This window comes from Alligator mississippiensis, chromosome 11 (assembly GCF_030867095.1).
Source record: "Alligator mississippiensis isolate rAllMis1 chromosome 11, rAllMis1, whole genome shotgun sequence".
In the NCBI taxonomy this organism is placed as follows: domain Eukaryota; kingdom Metazoa; phylum Chordata; order Crocodylia; family Alligatoridae; genus Alligator; species Alligator mississippiensis.
The window spans coordinates 22,915,198-22,938,349 of NC_081834.1; the positions used below are offsets into that span (position 1 = coordinate 22,915,198).

Genomic DNA, 23,152 nt, shown 5'->3' on the forward strand with positions numbered 1-23,152 from the left:
ACAACTCTGTGCCCAGGGTCAATAACCCAGTCAGAGTGTTCCACAGATATTGACTAGATCACTTGACTTTTATGACAAGTGAGGAATAAAATACAGTGCTGCATGGTCTAAAGATATCGAGATTAGTCGGAGTCAGCAACTTTACTTCTTGGCGTGCCTGAACAGTTTATATCTCCAGGGATTTTCACCTGCAGGTCTCCTGCCATCATGTGAGTGGTGGATGCTCAGCATATCTGGAAATCAGACCCTCATCAGACTTCTACCAGCAGGAAAGGGGAAGTTTATTGCTTAGCCCCGTAACTGCTGCAGAAATGCACGTGAAAGTTAGCATAGGGTTAACTGAACACCCATTCAACTCAGTAGAAGGCAAGTGCAAAGCATCTTGTCTGTAGCATGCCTGAGAAGTGTGCTCTTCTTGCATAATTTCTTGCCAAATAGCATTTTACTGATTCGAAGGGACACGTTGCTGAAACTTACACATCCCCACAGGAGTAAACGGATTAAATCAAGTAAGCAATAGGCCAAATATCCCTTCAAGATGCTGCCATTTTGAGTCAGTCAGCAAATACTTCACAAATTCCATATTCTTTGGGGAAGCTCATTGCTATAAGATGGTGATTTGTTTTTGTAGAACTAGCTTCAAGCATTTGTGGAACCAACAGCAGTTGCCTGAAACTCCTAAAAGTGAGGCAGGGAAAGGGCATTCTTTTTAAAAGGGAAAAAGTTAAATTAAGGCTCCTTCAAAATATTTGGCTCTAGAACTATCTTCAGGCACCACTCCAAATCCAAGTTACAATGTCTGGCTTGGTGAAGTATGACAAGAATGCTGTTAAAATATTTTATCCAGGATGTGAAGTGTAGGGGCTGGTGCATTAGGGCATGACAGAAGAGTTGGCAGTAAACCAGAAAATCTTCTGACAGGGACACAAAGCTACAAGACCAAGGTCAGCTCAGCTGACTGAAGACTAGGGAGGAATCAACAGAGAGAGGATCCTTGTGTGCCAGACCATATGTAGCACTGATGCCCTGAAAAATCCTGTGCAATAGTACTCAGAATGGAATATTGCATTAATAATGGTGACATGTCTAATACCATGAGACATCAGGCAGGATGATGGCTGAGTGAAAACTAAGATGCTCATCTTATTTCCAATTTGTCACTTAAAAAAAGAAAGTCCATAGAAAATCAGATGCAAGAAATGACTTTGAGAGCTCACTGTTCCTGATCGGGGCTGATCTGTTATCAGTGCTTGTCTTCTCCTAATTGAAGGTCACCACACTGTCTTTACCTACAGGAAAGCCTATCAAACCATTCTTCATTTTGTCACTGGAAGCATTTGACTCTTAAGTGCAGTTCTTGGAAGTTCTCTGTAATTGGTGATGCTGGAATTTCTCATTCCAGTTGATTAAACAGAAACTTGGAAGGTTTTTTTTAACAAAAGAGCTTTGTTTCAGATGCAGCCCGTTCTGAACTAGTTGAAGTTGCTGTTTCTTTTTGGCTGCAGTCTACTGACTGACTTTCCTCTCTGTGCAGGGTATCTCATGATTTAGTGTCTTTTTGATCAGGGGGGCCCAGATCTGGAAAATGTGCCTGTTAACCTGACTGGAGCCAGGTAGGTGAGTAGTGCTCAATTAATAATCAACCCACTGTTTTCTTGAGGGCTCTTATGGTATTTTCCAGAGATATTTGAACTTTAGTTATTGTTTCATTGCCTGTTCCTTCTAACAGCCCTCTTTTGATTTAACTCTATGCAATCAGGCAGAATAATATCAAGCAGATGTAAACTGAGGTTCATATAATCTTCCTAAAAATAATACTGTTTTTCTCTGTTTCGCCACAGATGAATAGGGGCTACATAAACGAAACTTGTGGAATCCAGCCTGCATTTGCACTGCGGGGGCTGCTGTCATGTTACAGTGCCCACCCTGATTGGCCCCTGATTGGACATGGCTTTGCCGGCAGAAGAAATGTTTTGTTGCTTGACCCACAGCAGCTCCTATGAATGACAGAATCACTGCTGCAGGACCTGCTTTCTACTGGCAAAGCTGTCTACACCACAGGTTTGACCAGCTGCACCACCTTATCTACAGAGTGTGGTCATTATATGGCCTTTGCCATACTGGCAGTCTTGTCATGTAGGTAAGAGCCCTGTGATGCATCTGCTGGTCCTGGGAATTGGCTTATTTGGTTATCACTTTTTTAAGTGAAGCTTAAGCACCTGCACTCTCAAAGCCCTTCTCAACCTATTCTCACCTTGCTCATCATCTCTCATGCGGTATCAAGCTGTCAGCTCCTGCCTCCTACCCAGCAGTTCGACAGCTTCCATCACCCACTTGCTACATTTTCTAACAAGTACCTTCATGCACTGTCGTGCTCCTCATAACCATCTGCAAAGTGCCCTCATTATCATCATCCAAATTCCTCCTTGCAACTCTCCAGTGCTGTGATACCCACAAAAACTTGACCACAGTTAGGCTGCCTATGTGAAGATACTGCTGCCAATAACACTGACTGGTATCATTTCATTCTTTCCTGTATTCCACTGTATGTCTGTATCCATCTTCTTTTTCCTTCAGTTATGCTTAGGATACAGGCCCCTTGGGGAAGGCACTATCTCCTTGTTCTGTGTTTGTACAGCACTTAGCACAATGAGGCATGGCCCCTGACTGGGGCTCTGAGGTCCTACACTATCCTAAAGATCGATGTTGATCATTCTGCAGGGAATTTAATAATATGGAAGTAATCTCAGAGGGCAGAGAAAAGATTCAAGAATATAGAGACCAGCCAATCAGACTTATTTTTAGAACGTGGCCAGTGCCAAAGACAGTGCACTGGACTTGCTGGTGACAGGATCAGATATAACCTATGGCCTCATCATGCAACAACAAGGTGGTGAGTTTAGTATGACCAGCACTTGGTCTTAGCTCCTTCCATCCATGCTAAGGGTAGCTTCATTGTTAGTGATCTACCAAGTGAGGCTTTAGAAGCCATGGAAGACAAATCCAAGTTGCAAGTCACAAAGCCTGCAAAAGCCTGAGTAATTACAGTATATTTAATGTCATCAGTGATTCCTTTCCTAATCCAGATCTAAATTTGTCTCGTCCTAAACCCCATGTACAGAGTACTGCCAATGCACTCACTCTCTTTTTTAATAACCAAACATCTGTCCAAAGGTTTGCTGGTAAGCTTGGCTGCCCTCCAGCACACGCTGCCCGTGTCCTCTGGCACTGGTATCTTCTGCCAGCACCATTCACACCAGCTCTTTCCAAAGTCTTGTCAAAACCCTCATTGCCCCCTCTTCTCCTTCCATCTTTTGTATCTCTCTGTGCCACTTCCCAATCACCTGCACCTGCCTTATGACTTCAGCACTGGTTTTTGAAATGTGAATCATATGTTGGCTCAGAACAGTGCAACATACTTTGTTCCATGTATTTTATGCCAATCATAATTCTTTTAATTAAAGCCATGCCCACTGGTATATGCAATCAGGATTTGTAGGTGTGATAAAAAATAAAAATGTACTGAAGCAGAAAGACAGGGGCAGGGGAGCTGGACTCGATGATCTTCCGAGGTCTCTTCCAGCCCTAATGTCTATGAAATCTATGGCTGATGTAAACTGATTTTTCTTCCTCTTCCACTAGGACATAGATTGCTTAATGAACATAGGTGAAGGTTTCCAGACTCAGGAAAGTGAAAGGCTTCACCTACCTTCAGGCTTCAAGATTCCTTCCCTGACCACCTCCATTGGCACCCCAGTTTCCTAAGGACTGATACTAGAGCACTTGCTTGCTGAACTAGTTGTGTTTAAGGTTCCCAATTGTTCTGAGGTGTCTAGCAGAAGCATACAGTGAAAATTGGTAGTGTCAGAGTTTAAATAAGGATCCAGCTGTTACAGGATTCATTCTTCCAGCCCCATTACAATATTCCTGGCAGCACAATGATTTGTAGCTTTGGGGGACTTCTGTTTGGATTCCATTGTTTTGGGGAGTTAGGCAGCCTGCTGCCTCTCCACTCTGTGCCCCACTTAGAGAGACAAGATTGTAAATCTGGACAAAACGTGGCTTTTATGCATTGTTTCTCTTTGTTTCTGCATTTAGCTGCTAGAAACCTGCTGGAGCTGCAAAGAACAATGAAATAAACAAGTTGGGGGAAAGGAGATGAAACATGAAAAAAATTGGCATTCTTATTCTGTGTCCAAGAAAGTGGAGGAGACAGTTTCATAAATAAGGTCCCTGTGGATATTGACTTTTGAGAGGAACAGACTGCAGGCAGCGATCTTTCTTGCAAGTGACACCCTCCCGTGACAGTGCCAGGACCCAAGTGAATAAGTACTTTCATTGCTGTGTTTCCCAAGATTGCTCTCTATTTTCTTTGTGACTTTACTATCCCTCAGCCCAGCACTTTACTGTGGACAACTGCTGTTCTGTTTCTTTTTTTTGGTCAATGGCTGCAAAATTGGAGTGATTTATAACCTTACTTGCAGCTACAATCTGGAGACATATAAGAAACTAAGGGTTTGGAAAATAAGGGTGGATGAAGAAAATCAGGACATCTGTCCTGATTTTTGGCATGTTAGGAATGGTTGACTTGGCTGGTTGAAAGGTCATAAAAAATGACTGGCCATTCTGATCACTGTAAGGCCTTTGTGGCAGGAACCACCTTTTTGTTTGATGTTTGCGCAGTACTTAGTACAATGGGATCCTGATTCATCATGGGGGCTCCCAAACCCAAGGGTAAAACAAACAATGAATCACGCCTAGCTAGGGCAAGGCCTGAGGAGCATGTGTGGTTTGTGGCACTGCACATGGTGCACATGTGGTCATTTGCTGTGCTGCACATTTGCAATGCAGCACCAAAATTTGACACCAGGAGATCTCAGTGTCAAAGAAAAAAAAAACGTTGCAAAAAGTGATGCGGTGCATGCAGAAGCAGTGTGTGCCTCTAGAAATGGAGCCTGGCCAGTCAGACACTCTCTGGCTTCCAGCCAGGCTCTGAATAGCTGGATCACCTCCACTGCTTCCCCAGGAGTCCCCCAGTACCTCAGACAGTCCCTCCATACCTCACCCAGGACAATTTACCCTGTACCAACCTTGAGACCATTGTTTCTTCTGTCATCTGCTATCACTGAGAGCAGTCTAGCTCTAGCTTCTTAGAACCAGCCTTCAGGTACTTAAAGGCTGCTATTAACTTCCACCTCAGCCTTCTCTTCTACAGACTAAATAAACTCAGTTCTCTCAGCCTCTCCTCAGAAGTCATGTGCCCCAGCCCCTGAACCATTTTCATTGCCCTTTACTGGACTCTCTCCAATTTGTCCTCATCTTTTCTGTGGTGGAGGGCCCAAAACTGGACACAGTACTCCAGATGTGGCCTCACCAGTGCAGAATAGAGGGGAAGAATCACTTCCCTCAATCTGCTGGCAATGCTCCTACTAATGCAGCCCAGTATGCCATCAGCCTTCTTGGCAACAAGGGCACACTGTTGGCTTATGTGCAGCTTGTTGTCCACTGTAACCCCAGGTCCGTTTCTGCAGAGCTGCTGCTTAACCAGTTGGTCCCCAACCTGTACCAGTGCATGGGATCATGGGATTGTTCTGTCCTAAGTGAATGTCTTTGCACTTGTCCTTATTGGACTTCATGAGATTTCTTTTGGTTGAATCCTCCAATTTGTCTAGGTCTCTCTGAATCCTAGCCCTACCCTCCAGTGTATCTACTACTTCCCACAGCTTGGTGTCATCAGCAAACTTGCTGAAGGTGCACTCCATCCTATCTTCTTGGTTGTTGATAAAGACATTGAACAAAACTGGCCCCAGGACTGACCCCTGGGGCACTCCACCTGAGACCAGGTGCCAGCTAGACAGAGAGCCATTGATTACTACCCTCTGAGCCCGATGATCCCTCTAGTTTTCTATCCATATTACAGTCCATTCATCAACCCATACTTCTTTAGCTTGCTTACAAGAATGTTGTGGGAGACTGATCAAAAGCTTTGTTAAAGTCAAAGAAGGTTCTTTGAGTAGATATCTTTTATTAGACCAACTAAATAGTTGTAAAAAATGTTCTTTGTGAGCTTTCGGGCACAAATGCCCTTCTTCAGCCATAGGGAAATTCTGTATATCTTGTTAAAGTCAAGGTATATCACATCTACTGCTCTCCCCACATCCAGAGAGCCAGTCATCTCATCGTAGAAGGCAATCAGGTTGGTCAGGCATGATTTACCCTTGATGAATCCATGCTGACTGTTCCTGATCACCTCCTCCAAGTGTTTAGAAATGGATTCCTTGAGGACCTGCTCCCAGACTTTTCGAGGGACTAAGGTGAGGCTGACTGGTCTTTACTTCCTTGGATCCTCCTTCTTCCCTTTCTTAAAGATGGGCACTATATTTGTGCTTTTCCTGTCATCCAGGACCTCTCCCATCTAGCACGAGTTTTCAAAGACAATGGCCAGTGGCTCTGCAAAGTAAAGTCAAAGTAGTTCAAATGGCATTGATAGTTAGACCTATATTCACTTCTTCTCCTGATGTTGTGCAGGGCTGGGGGAACAATGTGCTTGTCAAAAGTATTATTGAATTAAGTATATGATAAGCATAGGTGGAGGGAGAAAAAATTATGGGGGGGGGGGCTGAGTGTGCACAAGTATGCGCACATGCACCCCGCCAGCAGTTAAGTCTGTGGGGGAAGCTGCAGGGGGAGGAGAAAGGCTGTGTGGGGGAGTGGGGGTGGAGATCAAGGCACCAGCAGTGAGGGAGGGAGTGGGGCACAGGCAAGGGCTGGGGTGAGTGGTGGGACAAGCAGAGGCTCGGGGGACATGTGCCCTCCTGGTCTGTGTGTAGGGTGGAGGCAGCTACCACTGCATGCTGGGCTTTGAGCCCCGCTGACCTGAGAGCTGTGTGACACCACGTATGTCCTACCACTGGGTGGGCAGGGGGCATGGGGCAGCTGCAGTGGGGAGCAAAGACTAGTGCACAGTGGCAGCTGCCTCCGCCCCATGCACAGACCAAGGGGGCACATGCTCCCTGGGCCTCTGCTTGTCCCACCAACCAGCCTGGCTGGGGCCCCACTCACCCCAGCCCCTGTCCCTGCTTGTGCCCCACTTCCTCCCTCACCGCTGGAGTCTCGATCTGCCCCCTCCCCCCCATGGCAGTGAGGTGGGGAGTGGGGCTGGGGCTGGGGCAGGCCCTGCACAGCCAGGACAGGGCATGGGATGGAGCCATGAATGGCTTGTTTGGGGGGGCGCCCGGCATGGGGAGGGGGTGGTATCTCCCACCACTGCACGCAATCCGGGAGGCACAGGGGCATGTGCCCTCGGATCTGCATGGGCTGCCATTTTGGGCTGGGGCCAGGGCTGTGCCAGGCTTTTCCTGGTGGGGGGTTGGGCCATGCTGCGCTCAGGGTGGGTGGCAATGGCACTAGAAGGAGGGATTGGGGGGGCTACGGTGAATTTTGGGGTGGCTGCAGCCCACCCAACACCCCCCCGTAGCACCCCTCCCAGTGTTGCCACCACCTGCCCCAAGTGCAGCCCGGCCCAGCCCCTCTTTCTGGAAAGAGCTCAGCATAGCCCCAACCCCAGCCCACAGTGGCAGCCCACTCTCACCCCATGCAGATCCAGGTCACGCGTCCCCCATGCCTCCCGGGATGCACATAGCAGCAGGGGCTGCACCCCCTGGACAAGCTGCTCATGGCTCTGTCCTGCACCCCACCTCAGCTGTGCAGCGCCTGCCCCTGCCCCTGCCCCATCCCCACTCCCTCCCTCACTGCTGCGTGCACACCCTGCTGCAGCTGCCAGAAGTCTGTGGCCAGGCTGCTTTGTGGCCTTACCACTGCCTCACGTTTGCAGGGGCTAAGCTCTGTTAGCCCCCTCCCCGCCCCCCTCCGCCATCTATGGTGATGAGGTAAATTGGCCCCTTTCTTTATTTGACCTTTGGTAAATAATATCTGTTCCACTCAGAGGCTCTTCCAAATATAGAAGAGATTTGAGAGAACTATTTCCACACTATCTAAGCAGTGTCAACAACATGCCCCAACAGTATAACGCTATATACTTTAGGAAGTTTATATATCAATACTTCCTTGCAATTTCTGGTATGTTGGCCAAAGGTCCACAGCATTAGCATGAAAAACTCAGGACATGAAAGTAGCATTGAGTCAGATGAGAATCACCCTATAGCTAAGCATTATGTTGTTGTCCTCATATTTTGGGGTGGCGTGAAAAGGCTGACAGCATCCAAACATAGAAATTTGCTTACAAAATGTATTTTGAATAAGCAATGTTAAAAAAAGAGAAAAAAGAACCTTATAGATAACCAATTTCAGAAATGTGTTTTAGCCTTCTTCATAGGAATAGTTCTTTCTGGTACAAGGCAGAACAGTCTTATATAAAACGTTGCTGCTTTTACATAATGGCATATTGATACTAATGTATTGGTCTTTAAAAAAAAATCTGTGGATATAAAAGTAATGATAGCATGTATTAATTCTTGATGATTAACCAGAAGGAGAGTAGTGATTTAAGATTATGGATTTACATACACATGAAACCATATTTATGCAATTATTATTTAAGACATAAGGGTTCTTGAGTGGAAACATTTACTTTAAAAATGGTTTATTAAATTAACTTACTATAATAATTTTAATTTCAGTTGAGTCTGAAGTTCTGCTTTCTCACTGGTTACTGTAGGAGACTGACAGCTAGGAAAAGATCCCATAGAGTAAAGAGAACATGCCTTATTGGCAATTTATCACTTTTCAAAGTCAATGTTTTCTTTGAATTATTTAGTATAGCAGCATTGAACACTGGGCTATTTCCTGTCAGCTAACGGTCAGCGTGGTTCATTGCTGTAGGCAGTCAGTAGCTCACACGAAGTGCCCAACCCAGAAATCATTACAGATCAAACAAAAGCTTTTGAGTTGATATTTTTACTTCCCTCCCTCCAAAAAATTAAAGCAGAGAATTGGAGGCTTTTTTCCCTATGCATTTTGCACATTTCCATTGCAATGCACCCCCCTGAACGCCATAGCACAGCGATTTGACACAACCACTATTCCTTTCTCCCACGTCCTTGTTGACGGTGCTCAGGATTCTTCTCCCACTCTCCTTCCTGACTTCCTGAACACACGGTTGCTGTGACCATGTTCCCTGCATGATGACTTGCCCCTGCTGGCTCCTCTCTGCAGCAGTGGTAGACAGAGCCAGCCAGATTTGCTGCTGCTCTAGGCAGAGGGTCTGGGCAGCTGCCGCATATGACAACTTTGTACCATGATCTTGCTGATCATGGCCTGTCAGAAGAGTTATAGTTACCTCATATAAAATGTGTTAGTAAAAAAGTCTGGTTGGCAGATTGTCAGTAAAAGAAATGTCTTGGGTTGGCAGCCCTGATGGGCACACCTGTGCCCAATCTTGGCCAAGGGCTAACTGGACAGAATATGGAGAGGAATGTCACAAAATTTTCTTTTTCTCCTCCTAGAATCCCTGCTTGTGAGTCTTTTCTGGGCAGGGCAGGACCTGGTCCTATATGATTTAACCAATAGAGGTAGATTCATGTTCTGGGCATCTATCAGGTTTAAAATATCTGGAATTTTAAAGCTCTTCACCCTCTCTCACAAGGGAGAGGCTCCACCTCAGTTACTATGTGTATGGCTTTCAGGTGACACTTTGAAGAAGGAGGCCCTATGTTCTGCAATGGACTGTGCTGGGAGCACTGCCATGAAAATGTCCCTTGCCCATTTATTTCCTTTCCAAGAGTCCCAAATGCAAAAAAGCTGTAAGGAGCTGCTCTTTGGGTATTCCCACACCCCTTCACCAGCTCTGTCTCAGGCGTCCTTATTAACAGCAGGTGCATTACAGTTCTTCCATGCTTGGCATACACACAGCAGGATTAGGTGGGAAGCGTGTTTTTGTCACATCTGCCCATCTTAGAACATGGTGTAGAGCTACCCAAGAAATCCAACAATGCTTCTCTTACATCTAAGGCTTTATTCCTATATTCTTAGCCAACCTTCCCCTTTCCCGAGTCATGCAGCATGCTTTATAATTGTTGGGATTTGCTGTTAGTGGCAATAGCAGCTATATTTCAATGATGCTGTACAGCCAGAGGAAGTACACCTTGTTTATGTGGGTATCTCCAGCAATTCAAAGGGCTGATTGAGAGGCAGCTCTCACCTACCTCTGAAGTCAATGTGTATGGACACACTTAGGGACTTGTTACACCTTATACTGTAAGCCAAACAAATGTTAATTGGCTCAGTGTTGTTTGGCTTAGTGGAGCAGTTACACCTTAAGGTGAAAAACCATCTGTGAATGTCCTTCACCAGAACAGCTGTGATTTGCCACTAAAGACTTGGTGAGCAGGGGCAGGACTAGGAGCTTGGGGCAGGACCAGCTTGCTGCTCCCACTGGGCAGAGTGAACGCCAGAGCGTCCGGTGGCCACAGTACCTCCTGCCACTGGATCAGTTCACTGCTTGAGCTTCAAGGGGCCCGATCTTTTTTTTCGCTGGGGCCCAACTCCCGCTGCACCACTCCTGTCTGGGATGCTGGCTGGCTGTCTGGGTGCTGCCTGAGCTCCAAAAAAAATTGGGCCCCATGGAGCACAGGCAGCACCTGGCCAGCCAGAAGCCCAGCCAGTAGCAGCAGTGCAGGGGGATTGAGCACTGGGGGGAGGCGGGGCAGGGTCCAGAAAAAAAAAGGTTAAGGCCCCTCAGAGCTCAGTGAACCCCCCAGTGCCACCGCCACCCAGGCTACCACCTGGCTGGGTACCGCCTGAGCTCCAAAAAGGATTGGGTCCCTTGGAGCTCAGGTGGCACCCAGCTGGTGGCATGAGGGGGCAAGCTGCCAGCCCACTGAGTGCTGCCTGACCTCTGAGGGGCCCAATCCTTTTTTTCTCTGGAGCTTACCCCCACCCATGCTGCCACCAGCAGGAGCAGCAAGTTGGTCTGGGCAATGGTGGAAGGCTCCACAGCCACCAGGTGCTCTAGGGCTGTGGAGTTTGCTGTGCCTGATGTACCCAGCCCTCCTGCACCCCAACACTCCCACTTGCCCTGACTCAGGAGGAGCCACTAGTGGACTTCAACTTGGGTGGAATAGCTGTCCGGAGTAGCTACACTTTAATGGAACAGGAGGAAAATTAGGAGGACTGGGGATAATCCTGCCCTGGAGTAACATAACTTTAAGCCAAATAGTGAGTGCTTTAGGCCAATTTAAAAGTGTTAACAAACAGCCAATCCAGAAACTGCCTAAACTTACCATGTGATAAGGCTTATACTTTTGGACCAGTTTCAAAAGGGCAGAAGCTGATATGTTCCAATTGTTACTTGTGGACAAACCAGGAATTATATAAATGTAGCAAAACCGCTCCAACTTTAATGCTGGATGAAGCAGTATTAAAGTTGGAGTGGTTTTGCTATATTTGTATTGTTCCTAGCTTGTCCACACACAAAAATGTGTAGCTTAGAGAGTAGTAGCTTAGAGAGTAGTAGCTACTGACCTTTTGAAAAGTTCCCCTTCTGAAATGGCTCCAAATGTACATGGAGAGCTGTCCTTTGGGGGGGGGGGTGAATTGGGGCGAGCGCCCCAGGCCCTGCGCTGTGCGGGGCCCTGCAGACAATGCCATTGGCATTTGCCGAGGGCACCACCACTCTGTGCTCCGGCCGCTCACCACCCTGCCCCCGCTCCACACTGCATGCCACCCCCCCTCCACACAGGCCCTGCACAGGCTGATATGCCCCGGACCCCACACACCCCTAGGGTCGGCTCTGTGTACGTGTGTTCATACAATGGGGCTATGCATGGAGAAAGGGAAGACTCAGGCTAAGGAGCAGCAGACCATGTCTTCTGTGAATATAGAGAATCCTGTGCGACCCATAACTTGTAAAATTTCAGAACAATTGGTCCTCGATGGATACTTGAATGCCAAAGACAAGAAGAGTATCAATACAGCAACATATCTGAAGCCTTAAAATTAGAATTTGTCTTTATGGCGATATACTTAAAAATGTGTATAGACCACAAGCATCTACAGACTGCCTATATCACAATACTTTGAGGATTCCCTGAAAATTCAGGAAGAGTGGTTTAGGTGTCACTAGCCGTATTAACATTGACTACCATAGCTCCTGAATGATATGTAAGCAAGGCAACAAGCATAATACATTAATCGAGAATCTAATTGACAAGAATTAGATGTCAAAGAGATAGTAGTTTCAGGAGAGGCTTACACTTTCAATGCAATACTAAAAGAAGTGACTATTGTATACTTCAAAGGAAATGCTTACCTTATTACAAGACTCTAATATGTTAGAAACACCTTGCTGTCAATGCAAAGTGCTTGTGGTTACTGAAAGTGAATCACTTTTAGGAAGGTTTGTATCATATTTCATTTAAGTTATCTTTGAGATATTTACTATTATACATTAAAAACAATGGTTGTCATGATACAAATTTATGGTATGTCATAACAAACCTGAGAGCCTCTGATAGCTTAACATTTTAAGTTAGATATGCAGGCATGATATATATCATACAAGAATGTTTAGTCAATCCATGGTCTGTTTTTGCAAGTAAGCCATCTGATTTACTTCTATGAGTAACTTAACATTCTCTTACAAAGAGATGCTTATCTTTTCCTGTCTAGAGGAATCTTTTAGTGATGTTATAAGATCCTTTTTTTAGGAAAACCAGACCTGTCAGCAACTTATTATTATTTCCTGTAGTGTCAATCAGTTCTTTAATAACATTACTTTCTTTTTACTATACGCCTTCCATCAGGCACTTGACCTGGGATGCCTATGTCAGTCACAAAAGGCAAACTCACCAAAAACAAATTTAATGTATGACCATTACACACTGGTTGCCAAAGGTGACCTTTGGCTTTTTAGTTGTAGGCTGTGTTCCAAATCTTATGTTTAATAAAAGACCACTTCCATTGTATATTATAGTAGAAATGAATTGTTCATCCTTGTCTTTATTATGTTCACTTCCATCTAGACCTGGACGATGAGGAGCTAGAGTGATCTGCCTGCCAATTTAGATGTTGTAAAAGCAAGCTGTTTTCTTTGGGGGTGTTATTTCCCTTAAAAATGTGTCCCGCAAGTGTCACACAGTAAATTTATTCTTTGCAAAACCTTTTCCAGTACAAAATAGATCAGCCAAGTGACAAGTACATCTTTACACATAACTTACCAACCTTTTCAGTGCCAGCCAAGGTGGTTCCATCATGGTGATGGGTTACTGGAGCACACTTCAGATGTAACATGAGACTGAAGATAGAGACAGTACTTCCCACCACGTGAGAGAGGCCTTCCTCTGGCTGATCTATTAGCACCCATCCTGATGTGGCTAGAGTACAGCATCTTACCATAAGAACTATAATCTATGTTTTGAGGGCTTTATACAAGGCACCCTCCTCCTGTCAAGGATGGCACAGCAGAATATAAGGATGATTGAAATGGGTAAGGAAAAGATTATTGCTATAATTGCTCACTCTTTGTAGTTTAGTCTCATTTGAAATGGTCTCTCATGCCCCTACAAGCATCAGTGGCCTGTGAACAGTAACTGAGGACAAAAGGTACTTACTAATGGGGGAGAGGGAATGTTACTATATGGTACTGTACTTAAACTTGGTAACCGGAAACATGTTAAATGTGACTGATAGGTCTCACTTTACAGTTGTAAAGACCTTTTGTATGGGGACCGTATCAAAATATCACTTCCCTTGCTGCACCCCCACCATTTCCCATTGAGCACAGTACCATTAAGAGTAGGTGAAAGATTATGACATCCCCTAGGCTTAACACATTAATCAGAAGATGACTGTGGATAGTCTCTGGGTTGTTCTAAATGGGGTTGAATAATCACCATGTAGTCATGAGTTGAAATTCTGATCTTAGTGAAAGAAAGGTTCGTTCCTTTTATGTATCAAGTTACTGTAGTATTTATTTTTAAGGCAATTTTCCCATATTAATGTTATCCAAGTAAATGATTAACTGTAACTAGCATCCAGCATCCAAATGCAAACTGAGCATTTATTCTTTTACTGCTTTAAGTTATCTTATATTAATTTCCTGCATAGGACATAGGATTTATGGGAAAAATTTCTTTTAGCAATTCTGCCTGCACAGCAGTTATGTGATTGGATCAATAGTGTAAAAAGATAGTCACATGGCAACCAAGTTATATTATCCCATAAGAATAAATATGGAAGAATCAAATATTATTTACGTCTTGATACTGAAATGAGCTCTGCACCATCACAAGAGTTCACCCATTGGAGCCTACTTCGTGGTCAGGGCGTTAGTGTCTGTACAGTGCTCTGAAGTGCTAGAGCAATATTGTATGTGGGATCTAACCCTCCTTAGTGGCCAAGCCCAGTAAGACAAGGGACAACTGCTTATAATCACTGTTAATTTACTTCCTTAAGTGGTAGGGATTGTTGCTGGGCTCAAGGTCCTGGGTCTATGCCACTTACAGCTGCCATGTCTCTATGAGATAACAGGAAATAGCACCCCACACAGAACTGTACTTTTCATGGACGTCATTTACTTGAATATGACCTTTGTCTAATTAGTGAAGTACATCATATACTATCTAAGATAGTGTTTAGATAGTATATGTGTGCAAAGATTGTTCCTTTATCTGAAGTCGGTGTGCTCAGCAGGGAAGGGCCTGTGTTCTGTCCCTGGTCAGGAACCCTAGGGCCTGTGTATGTTTATGGAACCAATTGATAAACCTCATCATCATTATTAGAAATTGTCTTTTACAGTAACACCAAAGTCCAAACAGGAAGACGGGAGGAGACTAGAGAGTATGACCCGGCAGCAGTGAAATGTGAAGGTTCATGACACCAGGTTGTGAATCAATGGTGCTTTGGGAGATGTGATGTTTCTGAAGGTCAGGCATGCCATGCTGCTGAGGAAGGGTGCACATATTGCTAGTGCTGCTACCAGTCACCCATGTAACCACAGGCCACACATTTAGTGTGCTGTCCCACCTTTGCAGTTACATATACCAAGCTGTACTGCAGCACTTAAGGCAGTGCACAGACATAGCACTGATGTTTTAGCCATTGGAAGCAGCAGTTGCCATTCAGCATCTGAAAGCCATCAACTTCAAAAGAGAGAAAGCTGCACATCCATAGCCAGTTTCTTCACACACTCTGTGGCCAGTTCCCTTCCTGCAGGGTCCTTGTCTGATATTGTGTTTGCTCTGAGAAGACTGTTGGGTATTGCTGCTGGCCTGAGCTGACAAAACCCTGGGAAGTCATGGGGTGTCAGGCTCAGCTCTGCAGTTGACTCAGTGCCCATTTGCTTTGCTCCCAAGTAACCGTTTGTGGCATGTTTGCTCTGTGATTATATTCCATGTGATTCCGTGCCTGATGTCCCCAGCTATTTGAGGTCACAGCTCAGACCCACTCTATGTCTGCATAGCTGGCAAATGGCTGTGGTTCACTCCCCAGCATCAAGTTTGAAAGGCCTCCAAACCCAGGAGCCTGCCTGTTTGTCTTTGTAAGGAAGAAGCTGAGGGATTGTTGCTGGGAGGATCACTGCCTACATCTCCCCTCCCCACCCTTTTTTTCCACTTAAATCACATCTAGCAAAATTGCAGACTATAATCTTAACCCTTCCCCCCACCCCCACAATCTGACACCCATGATTGTAAACCACATCCTTTCCAGGACTGAAAATGAGAAGCAATGATTTAGAATGGGCTGATGGCTTCTGGACAGTAGCCTGCTGCTATGGTGCTCCAGTGATGCACTATCCTCTACCTCAGCACGAATTATCACTAGGATAAATGGGCTGATGTTGCTGTTTGAACTGGCTGCTGCATTCTGGGGACTGAGGCAACTGCTGCTTTCCAGTTTGCTTTTTCATCTTGCAGAACAAGGTAGGGCAGATACACCTCCTGGGAGAAAGTGGAATTACGGACTGATTGCTGCATCATAATAGTACTACAGCAATCAACCAGCACAGCACTGAGTCAGAGCCCCTGACTGGTCAGCAGGACTGGACTAGTCCTTTCTAAAAGTTGCTGCCTCCCATGTTTCTTTCACCAAAGATGCAGTTTGCTCTGTTGTAGGTCATCAAGTCCAGCTTCAAACAAGCACTTCGCCAAGAGGAGAAACTGATTTCAAGTGGCTACGCAGTGTCAGTCAGAAATAACATGCACTCATGCAGAGAGAGAACCCCCAGGAAAAGGGGGACAGATTGCACAGGTGAAGAATTATCCCAAAACAAGTTGAAACAAAATGGGAGATATGGACTGAGGTGCTCAAGCTGAAACGCAGTGAAATGGAAACACAGAACGAAACACTGAAGTCAAAATAAAGTGAAACAGACAAAAAGTCTGGAATTAAATTCCAAGGTCAGAATGAAATGAAGCTAACTCAAAATCAAATAGGATAGTCAATATATTGTTGAATGGCTCAAAGATGTTTGTTATTTACATTTTTCACAACAATTTTTTTTTATTCATCAATATGTTACTGTGAAAAACTGCTTTTTTTTCTGGAAAATTCCTGACCAGCTCTAGTTGCAAAGCCTTTTACATGTCCTGCAGTTCTCTCTCTGTGCTAGTTTCTGCATCAGAACAACAGTGATGTGCTGCTCACCTATTCTAACCTATCTGCCTGGGAGAAATAAGATCCTATTTTCAAATGTCCCACAGACTCCGTCCTTTTGTATCTCTTGCATAAACTTAGTACCAAATAGCCTCAATCCAGCAAAGCACTTAAATAGGTGTTCAGTCATTCACTGGTAGGAGCGTCAGCCTGCAAGTTAGGGAAGCATCAGCTCTAGAATATCACCGTTGTCTGGTAGAGACAGTGGTGCATTGCCCTATACAGTTTTGTTATTTTTAAGTGGTCAGTATATAATATCAACAATTTTCACATTTCCTTATCTGTAAATTTGGAAGTTGACTGGCGCTTGTGCACTTCTTCTCTTATCCTTCATTGTCTATTGTCTCTCCAAGCACCACAGGTGCTGACTTTTATTTTTGTTGGGCACGGGGGGGGCGTCTCAGGTAACAGCCCTTTTCCCAAGGGTGGGGGGCGGGCAGGGCCATACTTGACTTCTCTGAAGAGCACAGGAACAAGCTGGTTTCATAATCCAGCTGTGTTCAGGAGGCTGTCATTTCCGGTACCATATTGCCTGGTGCCTCCACAAGCTCAGGTGCTACCGCTAGGACAATGGGGTAAAGGACATGACCTCAGAAATCTCTTTGGAAGACCCACCAGTTTAATTTGCTAAAATAAACATGAATCCCTGGCTAATCTATTTACAAAGGTCTGTGGTTGCAGTCTGGTGTCTTTTACTTACATTTTCTGTTCTAATTCTAGTACTGTATTAAGACAGTCATTTAGCTTAGACAAATCATTTAGCTTAGACAAATAGGCTTACAGTGCCTTAGCATGAGACTATACATAGACTAAAGCTAGGCTTTCATAATAAAGGGCTGTCCAAAACTACCCCTTTCCTAGTGACAGGGCTACACATGGGCATGTCTACACCTACATTTACACCAACTTAAATTTACTGCGCAGTAAATTACTGTGCAGTAAGCAGAAATAGGCAGGCATCTACATGTGTAGGCATTAAAGCACATTAACGCTGTGTGTGGACTGATATGGGACTAAAATTAATCCCGAGTCAATCCCCACATACAGTATCAATGTGTCTACATGTGCATTACTGTGCAGTAACTAATCGGGAATAAATTTGATACCTGAGGGCCAGTCATTCTAGGATTTTAGCACTAATATTTAGCTACAATGGAAGGTAGCTGATACTGCTATTTGTTACAATACTTATTATTGAGGCACTAATGGTTATTTCTTTAAAATGTTCTCTCCCTCCAAGGCTATGTTGTGAACCAAAGAAGGAAGCAGACATGTGGGTGCTACATATTATTATTGGAAGATGAGCGCTGCAGACATGGATTTGAGAACACAGTTCCAGCTCTTTTGGGTAAGATGTGCATCTCCCTCAGATGAAGTTTTCCTTGAAGTTTCAATTAGATAGAATATGCTTCTTCATTTCTGGTCTGCTTGATAGTAGCCTGACAAATTCAACAACTGTTGTGTGGCAGGCCAGAGGTGTCTGCTATGTTCTAGTGGTGTATACAATTATTCCTGTGTACATAATAGCTCATAAAAAATGGTTTGAGTCCTCTGATGATTTTAAGTGTCTGATATTTTCCAAGGCATCAGCCTAAACTATATACTGTTTTATGCCCACAAAATATGACATTGATATTGTTGTACCTGCTGGAGGGCTGATGGATGTCTATCTACTATGTGAGCCTACCACTGATTAAAGAAGCAAAACTGCAGGAGCAATTATTCGCCCACCACAAAAAACCGTCACTGAAAATCAAGCCTTTAAAATTTAATTTGATTTTTACTGTTGACATCACTCCTGCTTTCCCCTGTTATATCACATCTCAGAAGAATCTGACTCACTTAGCCCAGCTCTTGCTGTTTCAAGATAGGTAACTGTTTAAGATGGGGGGGTACCTTTCTGGCTGTCATGCCACAAATTAGTCCTGAACCTTCCCTGGCCCCTTTCCCCTGCCTAATCAGTTGTTCTGCTTTCTGCCCTTTGCTTCCTGCCCTGTGCTCCCTCCCCCATCTGCTGCTCTGTCTTCTGTTCCCTGCCCTATCTGTTACTATGCTGCCTGTCTCCTCCCTGGTCTGATGCATGCCAAATACAGAGGCTGCCCATTGTGGTAGTTAACCAGAATTCATCAGGAACACAACACAGGCAGCCCTCGCCATTCGCGGGGGATACGTTCTCATATCTCCGCAAATGGCAAAATCCGTGAATAAGGCACTGCATTCATGAACATAGTCTGTGTTCATGAATGCAGTGCCCCTGGCGGCTGGGGGGAGCATGGCTCTGGCAATGCTGGTGGGAGCGTGGCAGCAGCAGCAGAAGCCCGGCGGTGGCAGTGGGAGCCTGGCGGCAGCGAGCACAGGGCTCCCGAGGAGCTCCTGTAAGTGTATAAAGTGTATTTAAAATGAGGGTTTGGCATTCCCAAATATTTGAAGCCGTGAATGCCGAACCCGCGAAGAGCGAGGGTCTCCTGTATAGCAAATTTTGTCTTCCTGAAGCTTTCACAAGTCAGCACAATTTCTTCAAATCTGTTTGGTTTTGTTGTGTCTCCCTTAATTCTGGCTGTTGCCTGTGATCTGGTAGTATTTGGCATGCTGGCTAATAGCATATTGGATTAGTTAATTGTCAGTGGTGTGCTCACTTGGTTTGTGATGATTCCTGTTCCTGTTGTTGTCTGTTTGTGTACCCCCAAATCAAAATGAAGCTGAAATGGGCATGAAAGGATTGGGATTTTTGGGAGATCCCACTTCATAGTCATATCATGCATCTGTATGGTGATAAGATTTGAGTGCTTGAGTTAATGATCTGTTTGCAGCGTGTGCAAAATAAAGGCAAACAACAATGGCCTTGGGCAAAAACTAATTTGAAGTACCTAACTGCCCAATAGCACATTTTTGTTTTATTAAACTAGGTTTGCCAGGTGATGGAGACCAAAGCCCTGAAGTAAGTGGGGAAGCAGAAGACTTGAAGGAAGAGCAAGCAGGATATGGCAACAGAGAAGGTGTTCTCATACTTCCTGAGAAATCAGGGCAATCAACTAATTACCTCAGGTACCTGTACACAAATGCACGGAGCCTGGGAAACAAGCAGGAAGAACTGGAAGTCCTTGTACAGTCATGGGACTATGATGTGATTGGAATAACAGAGACTTGGTGGGAGCTCGCATGACTGGGGCACTGTCATGGATAGGTGCAAACTGTTCAGAAAGAACAGGCAGGGCAGAGGAGGAGGAGGAATTGCACTTTATGTAATTGTCAGCCTCACCTCAGTCCCTGGAAAAATCATGGAGCAGATCCTCAGGGAATCCAGTTCTAAGCACTTGGAGGAGAAAAAGGTGATTAGGAACAGTCAGCATGGATTCACCAGGAGCAAGTCATGCCTGACCAACCTGATTGCCTTCTATGATGAGATGACTGGCTCTGTGGATGTGGGAAGACCAGTGGATATGGTGTACCTTGATTTTAGCAACACTTTTTATACAGTCTCTCATGACATTCTCGCAGGCAAGTTAAGGAAGTACGGGCTGGTTGAATGGACTGTAAGGTGGATAGAAAACTGGCTGGAGCATCAGGCTCAGAGAGTAGTACTTAGGACACTTAGAGCACTTAGGACAGAATGGTCCCATGCACCAGTACAGGCTGGGGGCTTACCAGCTGGGCAGCAGCTCTGAAGAAAAGGACTTGGATGTTACAGTGGACAATAAGCTGAATGTGAGCTAGCAGTATGCCCTTGTTGCCAAGAAGGCTAACAGCATACTGGGCAGCATTGGTAGGTGTGTTGCCAGTTGGTCCAGGGAAGTGGTTACTCCTCTATTCAGCGCTGGTGAGGCCGTATCTAAAGTACTGTGTCCAGTTTTGCACACCACCCCCTCCTCCTACAGAAAGGATGTGGACAAATTGGAAAGAGTCCAGCAGAAGGCAACAAAAATGGTTCAGGGGCTGGGGCACATGACTTCTGAGGAGAGGCAGAGGGAACTGGTCTTATTTAATCTAGAGAAGAGAAGACTGAGGGGGGATTTAATCGCAGCCTTCAACTGCCTGAAGGGAGGTTCAGGAGAGGATGGAGCTAGACTGTTCTCAGTGGTGAAAGATGACAGAACAAGAAGGGATGGTCTCAAGTTGCAGCAAGGGACATTTAGGTTAGATAATAGGAAGAATTTTCTCACTAGGACAGTAGTAAAACCCTGGAACAGGTTACCCAGAGAGGTGTTGGACTCTCCATCCTTGGAGGTTTTTAAGAGCCAGCTAGACAAAGGCTGGGATGATCTAGCTGGGGCTGGTCCTGCTTTGAGCAGGGGGTTGGACTAGATGACCCTACTTTTCTATGATTTTATGATTCTATGGTTACCCTTTATAACAAGAGGCCAAGTGGTTCTGTGAACTGGTAAAGTGGCTCTTCACCTCTGTGCCTGGTTTCTAATCTAGGTTGCCCTGTGAGTTTAGCAATCAAAGGTCCATAGCTATTAGCATGCAGTTTGTACTGCCCTCTCACACAACTGGCATGAGTAGTGATCTTTCCTCAGGGGAGACTGAAACTGGAATAGCAAAAAAATGTGCAGTTAAGGGCACAGCTGATACCACAAGAGGAAACTTGCCGAGTTCTGTGTCCAGCTCTGTCTAGTTAAGAGTTGTAAAGCTCTACCTTCCATCATCATCAATAAAAAATGTCTCTGAATTGATGCATACATTTTTGCTTAGAGAGCCAATGCTCTTATGCTAATAGGATGGAAGGTTAGATAAAAGCTGAAACCTATTCTAGCTTTGAATTTCTTTGCCTGTTACTGAAAGCTGGAATGTTAGGCCGTCTGCGAGGTTCTGAACAAAATGATTCTGGGCAACAAAGGCAGCATTATGGAGCTTAGCACCTCTGATTTTACAGATCTACATTAAAATTTCAATCTGCACAAAAAAGAATTCAGGGACCTGGGAGTGCAGTGCTTACATGGTTGCCATGTAAATGAACTGCAGGCTGCAAGTACGCTAATGCCATTGCAGAGTCTTCAGCAAAAGTAGGTTAACAGAATAAAGAAAAGGAAATCTGCTCCTTGGGCTCAGTTGTCTTCTGGGCTTGTACAAGTGAAGGGACTCTGATGCTAGTTGTATGGCTGATGTTGCCTCGTGCAGTGTTCCTCTTCAGGCTAGAATACATTCAAGGTGTAGGATTAAGCTTTGGATGGAAAAGGGAATTTGTGACCTTCCCTCCTTTTCTAGTATCCTGTTCATGTCCCCCTCAGTGTTTAATGCACTGGCCCACCTTGTTCTCTCCTTTATTATACATGGTTGTACCTCTGCCTTCAGGATAGATGGAGGTATGAAACTGAGCTCTTCTAATTTATATATGGTGAGATTAGACCAGGTCATCACACCTGGGGTGATAAAGTGCTGATAAACCAGCCAACCACTTGATTTTCCAGAGAATGTTTGGAGAGAGTTTCTGTTCTTCCCGAGATGCAGTGACCTCTGATGAGAATATTGCTGTCCCACTGTAGCCCCTTTTGACTTGAAGAGTCAAGTGACAAATCCATCTTTGTGGATGTGCACTGGATATTTTACAGCAATACCTGGCAAATATTGAACAGGAGTATAAACATCAGGAATAGAGGTGGGAAGGACCTTAGTATCAGGGTGGGCAGGAGGCAGGACCACCAGAAGGGAATGGTTTGTGGTATTTGCACCAGAGATGGGAGGAAAGAATACGCAGAAAATGTGCAGGTGCTGTATTGCATCAAGGAGGGGTGTCCAAATGGACTGGGGAAAGCAACTCAGAGTTGGGGAGGAGTGGGAGGACATGTTTGCCACCAATGGAGATTGTACTCTGGAGCACTGTTGCTTGTTACTTTCCAGAGTGCACATACATATCATGAAAGCTCCGGGCAGGAACAGTGGAGTACCAGCACCCTCAGGATGCAGTCATTTTAGCTTCTGGATTCTACCTTCACACTGATATTTTAATTTTGGATAGAACTGCCTGCAAATTATTGGTATTTGTGTCTTAAATGCAGCTGAATAAAACTTTTGGACCATCCATAGTGGAAGCCATCATGTGAGTGCTTCTGGCTAGGGACAGAAGTTACACATAAACTCATTTAAGTGATAAGAAACTGGTTTAAACCTGTAACAGAACAGAAGTTCAGTGCACATAAACCAGCTTCAAAATGGCTGAAACTAGTTTATGATAAACCTGGTTGACTGTAGTATCAGACTTAACTGATTTGGGTCAAACCGGTTTATGGAACTTCTGTCCCAGACCCCTTCCTGGTTTAAGTTAAATCAGAGTCCCTTAGCATCCCAGCATGCTTTTCAGCCCTGGGCTGGGCAGGACTGGATTATCTGCTCCAGAGAGCAGGCCTAGCCCCACCCTTCTCCCTAGCCAGAGCTCTGGCTGGCTGAGGAGGTGGAGACTGAAGGCACAGCAGCATCTGCTTGGCTTCCCCTGTGCCCCACCCTCCCCTCACTCGCTGCTCAAGCAGGGATCTTCCCTCTCCCACAGCACAGACCCCAGTGGCATGGACCCCAGCTGGCAGCTGGTCACAGTCATGCCACCCCC

General features: G+C 45.2%; 1 long non-coding RNA gene across 1 annotated transcript; it reads left to right on the top strand.

Moving 5' to 3' along the window:
- Window positions 1-1,306: 1,306 nt before the first annotated feature.
- On the top strand, window positions 1,307-22,868 carry LOC109280615 (uncharacterized). The gene is made up of 4 exons (XR_002086990.2): window positions 1,307-1,617; window positions 1,842-2,140; window positions 17,852-17,959; window positions 19,518-22,868. It is a non-coding gene; the product is annotated as an uncharacterized LOC109280615 (long non-coding RNA).
- The last annotated feature ends 284 nt before the right edge of the window (window positions 22,869-23,152 follow it).